The sequence below is a fragment of the Elephas maximus genome, chromosome 1 (assembly GCF_024166365.1).
Source record: "Elephas maximus indicus isolate mEleMax1 chromosome 1, mEleMax1 primary haplotype, whole genome shotgun sequence".
NCBI classification, from domain to species: Eukaryota; Metazoa; Chordata; class Mammalia; order Proboscidea; family Elephantidae; genus Elephas; species Elephas maximus.
This window is the reverse complement of record NC_064819.1, coordinates 94,857,107-94,873,080: the sequence shown is the minus strand read 5'-3', so window position 1 is coordinate 94,873,080 and position 15,974 is coordinate 94,857,107.

The following is a 15,974-nucleotide window of genomic DNA, read 5'->3' as shown; positions in this document are numbered from 1 at the left end:
GAGTTCTCAGGCAGGGCAGGCATGGGACACAGCCCTAGCCCCTAGCCCCCTGGGGTAACCTCGGTAGGGACTCAGCCAGCGCAAGCAGGCTGCACACTGACGCGGCTAACAAGAGAACGAGCAAACACGAGTGACTGTTTTCGGAGCCTGGAGCCAGTTTCCCAGGCAGAAAACCATGGCGCTGGGCTTCAGACTGGGCACAGGGGAGCTGAGCACGGCTTCCTGAGATGGTGCAAACATGGATGCAGCCCTAGCCCCTTGAAGTGACCTCAGGGGAAGCCCAGCCAGCGCATGCAGGCAGCGCAAGGACACGGCTGACAGGAGGAGAAGTCACCAGGAGACAGCAACTGGTTTTGGAGCCTGGAGTGTGGCGTCCCAGCTGGGGAACCTTGGCACTGGGCTTTGGACTGGGAGTGGAGGAACTGACCACAGCTTGTGAGACAGCACAAGCATGGGATGCGGGCCTGACCCTAGGGGGTAAACTCAACCCAGCCAGCACACAGGCTATATGCCCCTCAGGAATCTCAGGTAAAACAGCCATCACCAAGCAAGATAAGTAACTTTGTCTATACTGCTGGGTGCTACTCTCTCCTATCTATCTGATCCCTCCCCTCCCTGCCCCGGGCAGGGGCTTTGTTAACATTGGAATTTCCAGGGCCAGGGAGTGAAGTGCTCTGCAGTTTTTTTTTTTTCTTTTCCTAACCCATTCTCCTGGCCTGAGAGAAGCAGCTACGAAAAACCTAGGGACTAAAAATCCTTCTGTGAATTCCCTATATTGGAAGAAAAATACAGAACCAGCTCCAGCCAAGCATATGAGATCCACAGTCTTTGGCTTTCATCCCTACAGGGAACAAGGTGGCTATTATAATGCAAAGTCAATTCTGATACAGATCTGACTGTAATCGTTTTAGCAGTTCACTGGAAAAACGAGTTTTCCAGGTCTGATATCTCTACCTACGAAACAGAGCCCTCACTGATCCACAAATGGGAACTGAGGACTGAAGCTCCACCCAAACAACCTAACCACCTGTTAAAGGGGTTTGAGGATACTGACACCTACCAATCTTTAGAGGTACACGCATTGGGTGCCTAAGGTACATCTGCAGAGCCCACCCACCAAAGTGCTTTAGGAATAGAGACACACCTACCTCACTGGCATGGGGAGGGGAAGGCTGTCAGCATCCTGCCCCCCCCCGGAGTGTGACTCCCTGCTGCTACTAGAATCTGGTGCACACAACTATCAACACTACTCCTCTAAATTAATAGGTGACAGTCTACACCACACACTTGGTGACCCAAAATCAGAACACCTAAGCTCAGAGTTTTTTAAGCTGATTCTATTCAAGAATAGTGAATGGACTCTTAGGCTTATATATCTGGTAACAGCTCAAACCAGTTAGTAATAGGACATAAGTGATTCAAAGGCTACAACAATCAAGACAGTGCAATCTAGTAGCCTATCTGCATATATTGAAAGAAAACAAAACAAGATAAGACTCAGTGAGCAAATATAAAATAAATCATTACAATATATTATAGATGGCTTGGAGACAGCAGTCGATATCAAACCACATAAAGAAGCAGACCATGATTGCTTCTACAACTCCCCAGATTAAAGAATCAAAATCTTTCCCAAACGAAGACACAATCCTGGAATAGCCAGGATCCATCTATACGCTGCCTACAAGAGACACACCTTAGACTTAGAGACACAAACAAACTAAAACTCAAAGGGTGGAAAAAAATATATCAAGCAAACAGCAATCCAAAAAGAGCAGGAGTGGCAAGATTAATTTCTGACAAAATAGACTTTAAAGTTAAATCCACCACAAAGGATAAAGAAGGACACAGCATAATGATTAAAGGGACAATTTACCAGGAAGATACAACCACATTAAATATTTACGCACCAATGACAGGGCTGCGAGATACATAAAACAAACTTTAACAGAACTGAGAAGTGAGATAGACACCTCCACAATTACAGTAGGAGATTTCAACACGCCACTTTCGGAGAAGGATAGGACTTCCAGTAAGAAGCTCAATAGAGACATGGAAGACCTAATTAGTACAATCAACCAACTTGACCTCATAGACTTATACAGAATACTCCACCCAACAGCTGCAAAGTATACTTTTTTTTCTAGTGCTTTTGGAAAATTCTTTAGATCATATATTAGGTCATAAAACAAACCTATGTAGAATCCAAAACATCAAAATATTACAACGTATCTTCTCACACCACAAGGCCATAAAAGTAGAAATCAATAACAGAAAAATCAGGGAAAAGAAGTCAAATACTTGGAAACTGAACAAAACCCTACTGAAAAAAGATTGGGTTATAGAAGACATTAAGGACGGAATACAGAAATTCATAGAATGCAACGAGAATGAAAACATTTCCTATCAAAACCTCTGGGACACAGCAAAAGCAGTGCTCAGAGGTTAATTTATATTGATAAATGAACATATACATAAAGAAGAAAGAGCCAAAATCAGAGAACTGTCCCTACAACTTGAACAAATAGAAGTGAGCAACGAAAGAATCCATCAGGCACCAGAAAAAAACAAATAATAAAAACTAGAACTGAACTAAATGAATCAGAGAACAGAAAAACAGTTGAAAGAATTAATAAAGCCAAAAGCTGGTTCTTTGAAAAAAATTAACAAAATTGATAAACCAGTGGCCAGACTGACTAAAGAAATACAGGAAAGGAAACAAATAACATGAAAAAGAAATGAGATGGGGTAGGGGCCCAAGATGGCTGACTAGGTAGACGCTACCTTGGATCCCTCTTGCAACAAAGACTCGGAAAAACAAGTGAATCGATCACATACATGACAATCTACGAACTCTGACCAACAAACACAGATTTAAAGAGTTGACCTGAGTGACAGAGACTGAGAATGAACAACTACGGGGAAGCCGCGACTGTTTTCGGAGCCTGGAGCCAGCGTCCCAGTCAGGAAACCTTGGCGCCGGGCTTTGGACTGGGTGCAGGGGAGTTAAGCACGGCATCCTGAGACGGCACACACACGGGACGCAGCCCTAGCCCCCAAAAGTGACCTCGGGGGAAGCCCAACCAGTGCACACAGGCAGCGCAGCGACGCAGCTGACAGGAGAAGTCACCAGGAGGCAGCGACTTGTTTTGGAGCCGGGACTGCAGAATCCCAGCCAGGGAACCTTGGCGCGGGGCTTTGGACTGGGCTCAGGGGAGTTGAGCACGACATCCTGTGATGATGCAAACACGAGGCGCAGCCCCAGCCCCCTGAACTGACCTGGGGGGGAAACCAGCCGTCTGCGAGGGCAGCGCGGTGACACAGCTGGTGGGAGGAGAAGTCACTGGGAGGCAGTGACTGTTTTTGGAGCTGGGAGTGCAGTGTCTCAGTCAGGGAAACTTGACGCTGGGCTTTGGACTGGCAGCGGAGGAACTGACCACAGCTTCTGAGACAGCACAAGCATGGGACGCAGGCCTGACCCTCGGGGGCAATCTCTACTCAGCAAGCGCACACGGGCGACGTGCCTCTCGGGAATCTCAGATAAAACAGTCATCCCAAGCAAGATAAGTAACTTTGTCTATATTCCAGGGTGCTACTCTCTCCTGTTTTTCTGAAGCCTCCCCTCCCCTTCCCAGGCGACTTCATTAACATTGGAATTTCCTGAGCCAGAGGGAGAACTGCTCCGTGGTTTTTCTTTTTTTGGTCTTTGCCTAACCCATTCTTCTGGCCTGAGAGAAGCAACCACAAAAAACCCAGGGACCAAAAATCCTTCCCTAGTTGGACTAAAAACATAGAACCAGCTCCAGCCAAGGATATGTGATCCACAGTCTCGGGCTTTCATCCCTACCGGGAACAAGGTGGCTATTATAATGCACAGACATGTCTGATAGGGATCTGATTGCATTTGTTTTAACAGATTTACTGGAAAGACAAGTTTCCCAGGTCCGATATCTCTGTGTATTCAACAGAGCCCTCACTGACCCACAACAGGGAACTGAGGGCTAAAGCTCCCCCCAGACCACCTAGCCTCCTGCCTTAGAGGTCTAAGGAGGGTGACACCTACCAATCTGTAGAGGTACTTGCATTGGGAGCCTAAGGTACAGCTGCAGAGCCCACCCACCAAGGTGCTTTAGGAATAGAGACACACCTACCTCACTGACACTTGGGGGAAGCCTGTCAGCATCCTGCCCCCCCCTGGAGTGTGAACCCCAGCTGCTACTAGAATCTGGTGCACACAACTGTCACCACTACTTCTCAAGGTGGATAGGTGACAGTGTGCGTCACACACTTGATGACCCAAAATCAGATTCTACTCAAGAATAGCGAATGGACTCAGGCATATATATCTGGTAACAGCCCACACCAGCTGGTAATAGGACATAAGTGAGTCAAGGGCTACAACAATCAAGACAGCACAATGTAGTAGCCCCTCTAAACATATTGAAAGAAAACAAAACAAGATAAGACTCAGTGAGCAAATATAGAATAAATCACTACAATATCTTAGTGATGGCTCGGAGACAGCAGTCGACATCAAACCACATAAAGAAGCAGACCATGACAGCTTCTACAACCCCCCAAACTAAAGATTCAAAATCTTTCCCAAATGAAGATACAATCCTGGAATTAGAAGATACAGAATATAAAAAACTAATTTACACAATGCTTCGAGACATCAAGGATGACCTCAGAAATTAAATAAGGCAAGCCACAGAAAAAGCCAAGGAACACACTGATAAAACAGTTGAAGAACTCAAAAAGATTATTCAAGAACATAGTGGAAAAATTAATAAGTTGCAAGACTCCATAGAGAGACAGCATTCAGAAATCCAAAAGATTAACAGTAAAATTACAGAATTAGACAACGCAATGGGAAGTCAGAGGAGCAGACTCGAGCAATTAGAATGCAGACTGGGAAATCTGGAGGACCAGGGAATTAACACCAATACAGCTGAAAAAAAATCAGATAAATGAATTAAAAAAAAAATGAAGAAACACTAAGAATCACGTGGGACTCTATCAAGAAGGATAACTTGTGTGTGATTGGAGTCCCAGAACAGGGAGGGATAACAGAAAACACAGAGAGAATAGTTGAAGATCTGCTGGCAGAAAACTTCCCTGACATCATGAAAGACGAAAGGATATCTATCCAAGATGCTTGTCGAACCCCATTTAAGATTGATCCAAAAAGAAAAACACCAAGGCATACCATCATCAAATGTGCCAAAACCAAAGATAAAGAGAAAATTTTAAAAGCAGCCAGGGATAAAAGAAAGGTCTCCTACAAGGGAGAATCAATAAGAATAAGTTCAGACTACTCAGCAGAAACCATGCAGGCAAGAAGGCAATGGGATGACATATACAGAGCACTGAAGGAGAAAAACTGCCAGCCAAGGATCGTATACCCAGCAAAACTCTCTCTCAAATATGAAGGCAAAATTAAAACATTTACAGATAAACACAAGCTTAGAGAATTTGCAAAAACTAAACCAAAGTTACAAGAATCACTAAAGGAAATTTTTTGGTCAGAAAAACAATAATATCAGATAGCGGCACAACACAAGGTCACAGAACAGAGCATCCTGATATCAACTCAAATAGGGAAATCTCAAAAACAAATTAAGATTAATTAAAAAAAAAAACTCGCAAAACAGGGAATCATTGAATTCAATATGTAAAAGATCACAAGAATCAAAAAGAGGGACTAAATACAGGTGGCATAGAACTGCCATATGGAGAGGGATACAAGGCGATATAGGACAATACAAGTTAGGTTTTTACTTAGAAAAATAGAGGTAAATATTAAGGTAACCACAAAGAGGTATAACAACTCCATAACTCAAAATAAAAACCAAGAAAAATGTAACGAATCAGCAAACATAAAGTGAAATACTATGAAAAAGAGGAACACACAATTTACAAAGAAAAACGTCTCAGCACAAAAAAGTAAGTGGAAAAATGAAATTGTCAACAACACACATAAAAAGGCATCAAAATGACAACACTAAACACATACTTATCTATAATTACGCTGAATGTAAATGGACTAAACACACCAATAAAGAGACAGAGAGTCTCAGACTGGAAAAAGAAACACGATCCGTCTATATGCTGCCTACAAGAGACACACCGGAGACTTAGAGACACAAACAAACTAAAACTCAAAGGATGGAAAAAAACATATCAAGCAAACAATAAGCAAAAAAGAGCAGGAGTAGCAATATTAATTTCTGACAAAATAGACTTTAAAGTTAAATCCACCACAAAGGATAAAGAAGGACACAGCATAATGATTAAAGGGACAATTGACCAGGAAGATAAAACCATATTAAATATTTATGCACCAAAGACAGGGCTGCAAGATACATAAAACAAATTTTAACAGAACTGAAAAGTGAAATAGACACCTCCACAATTATAGCAGGAGATTTCAACACACCACTTTCGGAGAAGGACAGGACATCCAGTAAGAAGCTCAATAGAGACACGGAGGACCTAATTAGCACAATCAACCAACTTGACCTCATGGACTTATACAGAACTCTCCACCCAACTGCTGCAAAGTATACTTTTTTGTCTAGTGCACATGCAACATTCTCTAGAATAGACCACATATTAGGTCATAAAACAAACCTTTGCAGAATCCAAAACATCGAAATATTACAAAGCATCTTCTCAGACCACAAGGCCATAAAAGTGGAAATCAATAACAGAAAAATTAGGGAAAAGAAATCAATTACTTGGACACTGAACAATACCCTGCTGAAAAAAGACTGGGTTATAGAAGACATTAAGAAGGGAATAAAGAAATTCATAGAATGCAACGAGAATGAAAATACTTCCTATCAAAACCTCTGGGACACAGCAAAAGCAGTGCTCAGAGGCCAATCTATATTGATAAATGCACACATACAAAAAGAAGAAAGAGCCAAAATCAGAGAACTGTCCCTACAACTTGAACAAATAGAAAGTGAGCAACAAAAGAATCCATCAGGCACCAGAAGAAAACAAATAATAAAAATTAGAGCTGAACTAAATGAATTAGAGAACAGAAAAACAATTGAAAGCATTAACAAAGCCAAAAGCTGGTTCTTTGAAAAAATTAATAAAATTGATAAACCATTGGCCAGACTGACTAAAGAAATACAGGAAAGGAAACAAACAACATGAATAAGAAACGAGATGGGCCACATCACAATATACCCAACTGAAATTAAAAGAATCATTTCAGATTATTATGAAAAATTGTACTCTAACAAATTTGCAAACCTAGAAGAAATGGATGACTTCCTGGAAAAACACCACCTACCTAAACTAACACAATCAGAAGTAGAACAACTAAATAGACCCATAACAAAAAAAGAGATTGAAATGGTAATCAAAAAACTCCCAACAAAAAAAAGCCCTGGCCCGGACGGCTTCACTGTAGAGTTCTACCAATCTTTCAGAGAAGAGTTAACACCAGTAATACTAAAGGTATTTCAAAGCATAGAAAATGATGGAATACTACCTAACTCATTCTATGAAGCCACCATCTCCCTGATACCAAAACCAGGTAAAGACATCACAAAAAAAGAAAATTACAGACCTATATCCCTCATGAACATAGATGCAAAAATCCTCAACAAAATTCTAGCCAATAGAATTCAACAACATATCAAAAAAATAATTCACCACAATCAACTGGGATTTATACCAGGTATGCAAGGCTGGTTTAATATCAGAAAAACCATTAATGTAATCCACCACATAAATAAAACAAAAGACAAAAACCACATGATCTTATCAATTGATGCAGAAAAGGCATTTGAAAAAGTCCAACACCCATTTATGATAAAAACTCTCACCAAGATAGGAATTGAAGGAAAATTCCTCAACATAATAAAGGGCATCTATGCAAAGCCAACAGCCAACATCATTCTAAATGGAGAGAGCCTGAAAGCATTTCCCTTGAGAACGGGAACCAGACAAGGATGCCCTTTATCACTGCTCTTATTCAACATTGTGCTTGAGCTCCTAGCCAGGGCAAATAGGGTAGACAAAGAAATAAAGGGCATCCGGATTGGCAAGGAGGAAGTAAAATTATCTCTATTTGCAGATGACATGATCTTATACACAGAAAACCCTAAGGAATCCTCCACAAAACTACTAAAACTAATACAAGAGTTTGGCAGAGTCTCAGGTTATAAGATAAACATACAAAAATCACTTGGATTCCTCTACATCAACAAAAAGAACATCGAAGAGGAAATCATCAAATCAATACCATTCACAGTAACCCCCAAGAAGATAAAATACTTAGGAATAAATCTTACCAAGGATGTAAAAGACCTATACAAAGAAAACTACAAAGCTCTACTACAAGAAATTAAAAAGGGGACATACTTAAGTGGAAAAACATACCTTGCTCATGGATAGGAAGAATTAACATAGTAAAAATGTCTATTCTACCAAAAGCCATCTATACATACAATGCAACTTCCGATCCAAATTCCAATGTAATTTTTTAATGTGATGGAGAAACAAATCACCAACTTCATATGGAAGGGAAAGAAGCCTCGGATAAGTAAGGCATTACCGAAAAAGAAGAAAGTGGGAGGCCTCACTCTACCTGATTTCAGAACCTATTATACAGCCATAGTAGTCAAAACAGCCTGGTACTGGTACAACAACAGGCACATAGACCAATGGAACAGAATTGAGAACCTATATATAAATCCGTCCACATATGAGCAGCTGATATTTGACAAAGGCCCAGTGTTAGTTAATTGGGGAAAAGATAGTCTTTTTAACAAATGTGGCTGGCATAACTGGATATCCATTTGCAAAAAAATGAAACAGGACCCATACCTCACACCATGCACAAAAACTAATTCCAAGTGGATCAAAGACCTAAACATAAAGACTAAAACGATAAAGATCATGAAAGAAAAAATAGGGACAACACTAGGAGCCCTAATACAAGGCATAAACAGAATACAAACATTATTAAAAATGACAAAGAGAAACCAGATAACTGGGAGCTCCTAAAAATCAAACACCTATGCTCATCTGAAGACTTCACTAAAAGAGTAGGAAGACCACCTACAGACTGGGAAAGAATTTTCAGCTATGACATCTCCGACCAGCGCCTGATCTCTAAAATCTATATGATTCTGTCAAAACTCAACCACAAAAAGACAAACAACCCTATCAAAGAGTGGGCAAAGGATATGAACATGCACTTCACTAAAGAAGATATTCAGGCAGCTAACAGATACATGAGAAAATGCTCTCGATCATTAGCCATTAGAGAAATGCAAATTCAAACTACAATGAGATTCCATCTCACTCCAACAAGGCTGGCATTAATCCAAAAAACACAAAACAATAAATGTTGGAGACGCTGTGGAGAGATTGGAACTCTTAAACACTGCTGGTGGGAATGTAAAATGGTACAAACACTTTGGAAATCTATCTGGCATTTTCTTAAACAGTTAGAAATAGAACTATCATACAACCCAGAAATCCCACTCCTCGGAATATATCCTAGAGAAATAAGAGCCTTCACACAAACAGATATATGCACACCCATGTTTATTGCAGCACTGTTTACAATAGCAAAAAGCTGGAAGCAACCAAGGTGTCCATCAACGGATGAATGGTTAAATAAATTGTGGTATATTCACACAATGGAATACTACGCATCGATAAAGAACAATGATGAATCTGTGAAACATTTCATAACATGGAGGAACCTGGAAGGCATTATGCTGAGTGAAATTAGTCAGAGGCAAAGGGACAAATATTGTATAAGACCGCTATTATAAGATCTTGAGAAATAGTATAAACTGAGAAGAACACACACTTTTGTGTTTACAAGGAGGGGAGGGAGGAAGAGTGGGAGAAGGCTATTTACTGATTAGTTAGTAGATAAGAACTACTTTAGGTGAAGGGAAGGACAATACTCAATACATGGAAGGTCAGCTCAACTGAACTGGACCAAAAGCAAAGAAATTTCCGGGATAAACTGAATCCTTCAAAGGTCAGCAGCGCAAGGGCAGGGGTTTGGGGACCATGATTTAAGGGGACTTCTAATCAATTGGCAAAAATAATTCTATTATGAAAACATTCTGCATCTCACTTTGAAATGTGGCCTCTGGGGTCCTAAATGCTAACAAGTGGCCATCTAAGATGCATCAATTGGTCTCAACCCACCTGGATCAAAGGAGAATGAAGAACACCAAGGTCACATGACAAGTATGAGCCCAAGAGACAGAAAGGGCCACTTGAACCAGAGACCTACATCATCCTGAGACCAGAAGAACTAGATGGCGCCCGGCCACAACCGATGACTGCCCTGACAGCGAGCACAACAGAGAACCCCTGAAGGAGCAGGAGATCAGTGGGATGCAGACCCCATATTCTCACAAAAAGACCAGACTTAATGGTCTGACTGAGACTAGGGGAATCCCGGCAGTCACGGTCCCCAAATGTTCTGTTGGCCCAGGACAGGAACCATTCCCGAAGACAACTTATCAGACATGGAAGGGACTGGACAGTGGGCAGGAGAGAGATGCTGATGAAGAGTGAGCTATTTGTATCAGGTGGACACTTGAGACTGTGTTGGCATCTCCTGTCTGGAGGGGGGATGGGAGGGTAGTGAGGGTTGGAAGCTGGCAAAATCGTCACAAAAGGAGAGACTGGAAGGGCTGACTCATTAGGGGGAGAGAAAATGAGAGTATGGAGTAAGGTGTATATAAACTTATAAGTGACAGACTGACTTGATTTGCAAACGTTCACTTGAAGCTCAATAAAAATTAAAAAAAAAAAAGAAATGGGATGGGCCATATCACAACAGACCGAACTGAAATTAAAAAGTCATATCAGATTATTACAAAAAATTTTACTCTAACAAATTTGCAAACCTAGAAGAAATGGATGAATTCTGAGAAAAACACTACTTACCTAAACTAAAAGAAATAGAAGTAGAACAACTAAATAGACCCATAACAACAACAAAAAAAAGATTGAAAATGTAATCAAAAAACTCCCAACAAAAAAAAGTCCTGGCCTGGAAGGTTTCACTGCAGATTTCTACCAAACTTTCAGAGGAGAGTTAACACCACTACTACTACAGTTATTTCAAAGCATAGAAAAGGATGGAATACTACCTAACTCATTCTATGAAGCCACCATATCCCTGATACTAAAACCAGGTAAAGACACCACAAAAAAAGAAAATTACAGACCTATATCCCTCATGAACATAGATGCAAAAATCCTCAACAAAATTCTAGCCAATAGAATTCAACAACATATCGAAAAAATAATCCACCACGATTAAGTGGGATTTATACCAGGTATGTAAGGTTTTGGTTCAATATTAGAAAAACCATTAATGTAATTCACTGTATAAATAAAACAAAAGACAAAAACCACATGATCTTATCAATTGATGCAGAAAAAGCATTTGAAAAAGTACAATACCCATTCATGATAAACACTCTGCAAAATAGGAATTGAAGGACATTTCCTCAACATAATAAAGGGCATCTATACAAAGCCAACAGCCAACATCATTCTAAATGGAGAGAGCCTGAAAGCATTCCCTTGAGAATGGGAACCAGACAAGGATGCCCTTTATCACCGCTCTTATTCAACATTGTGCTAGAGGTCCTAGCCAGGGCAATTAGGGTCGACAAAGAAATAAAGGGCATCCAGGTTGGCAAGGAAGAAGTAAAATTATCTCTATTTGCAGATGACATGATCTTATACACAGAAAACCCTAAGGAATCCTCCAGAAAACTACTGAAACTAATAGAAGAGTTTGGCAGAGTCTCAGGTTGTAAAATAAACATACAAAAATCACTTGGATTCCTCTACATCAACAAAAAGAACATCGAAGAGGAAATAACCAAATCAGTACCATCCACAGTACCCCAAGGAATATAAAACACTTAGGTATAAATCTTACCTAATTTGTAAAAGACCTATACAAAGAAAACTACAAAGTACTAGTGCAAGAAACTACAAGGGACCTACATAAGTGGAAAAACATACCTTGCTCATGGATAGGAAGACTTAACATGGTAAAAATGTCTATTCTACCAAAAGCCATCTATACATACAAAGCACTTCATATCCCAATTCCAAAGACATTTTTTAAAGTGATGGAGAAACAAATCACCAACTTCATATGGAAGTTAAAGAAGCCCTGGATAAGTAAAGCATTACTGAAAAAGAAGAAGAAAATGGGAGGCCTCACTCTACCTGATTTTAGAACATATTATACAGCCACAATAGTCAAAACAGACTGGTACTGGTACAACAACAGGCACATAGACCAATGGAACACAATTGAGAGCTCAGATATAAATCCATCCACATATGAGCAGCTGATATTTGACAAAGGCCCAGTATCAGTTAATTGGGGGAAAAGATAGTCTTTTTAACAAATTGTGCTGGCATAACTGGATATCCATTTGCAAAAAAATGAAACAGGACCCATACCTCACACCACGCACAAAAACTAATTCCAAGTGGATCAAAGACCTAAACATAAAGACTAAAACGATAAAGATCATGGAAGAAAAAATAGGGACAATGTTAGGAGCCCTAATAAAAGGCATAAACAGAATACAAAACATTATTAAAAATGATGAAGAGAAACCAGATAACTGGGAGCGCCTAAAAATCAAACACCTATGCTCTTCTAAAGTCTTTACCAAAAAAGTAAAAAGACCACCTACAGATTGGGAAAGAATTTTCAGCTATGACATCTCTGACCAGCGCCTGATCTCTAAAATCTGTATGATTCTGTTAAAGCTCAACCACACAAAGACAGACAACCTAATTAAAAATTGGGCAAAGGATATGAACACGCACTTCACTAAAGAAAATATTCAGGCTTGTAACAGATGCATTAGAAAATGCTCTCGATCATTAGCCATTGAGAAATGCAAATTAAAACTACGATGAGATTCCATCTCACTGCAACAAGGCTGGCATTAATCTAAAAAACACAAAATAATAAATGTTGGAGAGGCTGCGGAGAGATTGGAACTCTTAAACACTGCTGGTGGGAATGTAAAATGGTACGACCACTTTGGAAATCGATTTGGCCCTTCCTTAAAAAGCTAGAAATAGAACTACCATACAACCCAGAAATCCCACTCCTCAGAATATACCCTAGAGAAATAAAAGCCTTCACACAAACAGATATATGCACACCCATGTTTATTGCAGCACTGTTTACAATAGCAAAAAGCTGGAAGCAACCAAGGTGTCCATCAACAGGTGAATGGATAAATTAATTGTGGTATGTTCACACAATGGAATACTATGCATCGATAAAGAACAGTGATGAATCTGTGAAACATTTCATAACATGAAAGAACGTGGAGGGCATTATGCTGAGTGAAATTAGTCAGATGCAAAAGGACAAATACTGTATAAGACCACTATTATAAGATCTTGAGAAATAGTTTAAACTGAGAAGAACACATTCTTTTGTGGTTATGAGTGGGGGGAGGAAGGGAGGGTGGGAGAGGGTTATTTACTGATTAGTTAGTAGATAAGAACTACTTTAGGTGAAGGGAATGACAGTACTCAATACATAGAAGGTCAGCTCAACTGCACTGATCCAAAAGCAAAGAAGTTTCCAGGATAAACTGAATGCTTCGAAGGTCAGCAGAGCAAGGGTGGGGATTTGGGGACTATGGCTTCAGGGGACATCTAAGTCAATTGGCAAAATAAATTCTATTAAGAAAACACTCTGCATCCCACTTTGAAGTGTGGCATCTGGGGTCTTAAATGCTAACAAGTGGCCATCTAAGATGCATCAATTGGTCTCAACCCACCTGGATCAAAGGAGACTGAAGAACACCAAGGTCACACGATAACTGTAAGCCCAAGAGACAGAAAGGGCCACATGAACCAGAGACTTACATCATCCTGAGACCAGAAGAACTAGATGGTGCCCGGCCACAATCGATGACTGCCCTGACAGTGGCACAACTATTCCCTGAGGGAATAGGAGAACAGTGGGATACAGACCCCAAATTCTCATAAAAAGACCAGACTTAATGGTCTGACTGAGACTAGAAGAATCCCAGTGGTCATGGTCCCCAAACCTTCTGTTGGCCCAGGATAGGAACCGTTACTGAAGACAACTTATCAGAGATGGAAGGGACTGGAGAATGGGTTGGAGAGAGATGCTGATGTGAGTGAGCTACTTGTATCAGGTGGACACTTGAGACTGTATTGGCATCTCCTGTCTGGAGGGGAGATTGGAGGGTAGAGATGGTTAGAAACTGGCAAAATGGTCACAAAAGGAGAGACTGGAAGGAGGGAGTGGGCTGACATACTCCCATTTACTCATTAGGGGGAGAGTAAATGGGAGTATGTAGTAAGGTGTATATAAGTTTATATGTGACAGACTGACTTGATTTGCAAACTTTCACTTAAAGCACAATAAAAAGTATTAAAAAAAAAAAAAGAAAGTCCAGACTTGCTGGCCTAACAGATACTGAAGAAACCCTGAGAGTATGCCCCCCAGACACCCTTTCAGCTCAGTAATGAGGTCACTCATCAGGTTCACCCTTAAACCAAAGATTGAACAGGCCCATGGAAAAAAACAAGACTAAAGGGGCACATTAGCTCTGGGGCAGGGACTGGAAGACAGGATGGAACATTAAATCTGGTAATAGAGAGCCCAGTGTTGAGAAGGGAGAGTGTTGACATGCAGTGTGATTGTTGACCAATGTCATAGAACAGTGTGTGTATTAATGCATAAAGTCTCAATAAAAACAAAATCTTCAAAAATAAAAGAAATCCACAAACGAAAGGAACTCAGCTGAGGAGAGTAAGAGGAACTAAGAAAATGTTATCATCACAAAGAAAAGCACTACAAAATGACAGCAATAAACTCACAACTATCAATAATTGCAATGAATGTAAATGGCCTAAATATACCTATAAAGAGACAGAGAGTGACAGAATGGATAAAAAAACAGAATCCATCAATATGCTGTCTACAAGAGCCACATCTTAGAAATAAAGATGTGGATACTAAGACCCTTGGTAGTATTCCAACAGTATGTATCATCAAGATGATATAGAATATGTGAGGTGGGCAGTATATTTCCATACAACAAATTTAGGTGTGAAAAAGTAAATTTCTTTATTTTTCCATTACTTATCTCAATTTGTCTGTCAAGAATTGTAGTGCCTTATAGCAAAGAGGCTAACCTCGTTATTTCCAGATAAACTCAGTTACCTATTTAAAAACAGTTTCCCCACCTAGGTTCTGAGCTAGGATGTGGTGCAGATAGTTTGGAAATCCATCTTTGTCTCTCTTGTATTGATTTCCACCATGTGTAATGGTCATTGCTTGCTTTCTGGTGACCACTGTCTATCTTACATTGATGATGAAGACTATTTAAAGACTGTTATATCCATGATATTTGCCTCATGCTACGTTTTCCATGACAGACACATACTGTGGGGGCTTGTGTGTTGCTGTGATGCTGGAAGCTATGCCACCAGTATTCAGATACCAGCAGGGCCTTTTTTTTTTTTATTAACTTTTATTAAGCTTCAAGTGAACGTTTACAAATCCAATCAGTCTGTCACATATAAGTTTACATACATCTTACTCCGTACTCCCACTTGCTCTCCCCCTATTGAGTCAGCCCTTTCAGTCTCTCCTTTCGTGACACTTTTGCCAGCTTCCCTCTCTCTCTATCCTCCCATCCCCCCTCCAGACAAGAGTTGCCAACACAATCTCAAGTGTCCACCTGATATAATTAGCTCACTATTCATCAGCATCTCTCTCCCACCTGCTGACCAGTCCCTTTCATATCTGATGAGTTGTCTTCGGGGATGGTTCCTGTCCTGTGCCAACAGAAGGTCTGGGGAGCATGGCTGCCGGGATTCCTCTAGTCTCAGTCAGACCATTAAGTATGGTCTTTTTATGAGAATTTGGGGTCTGC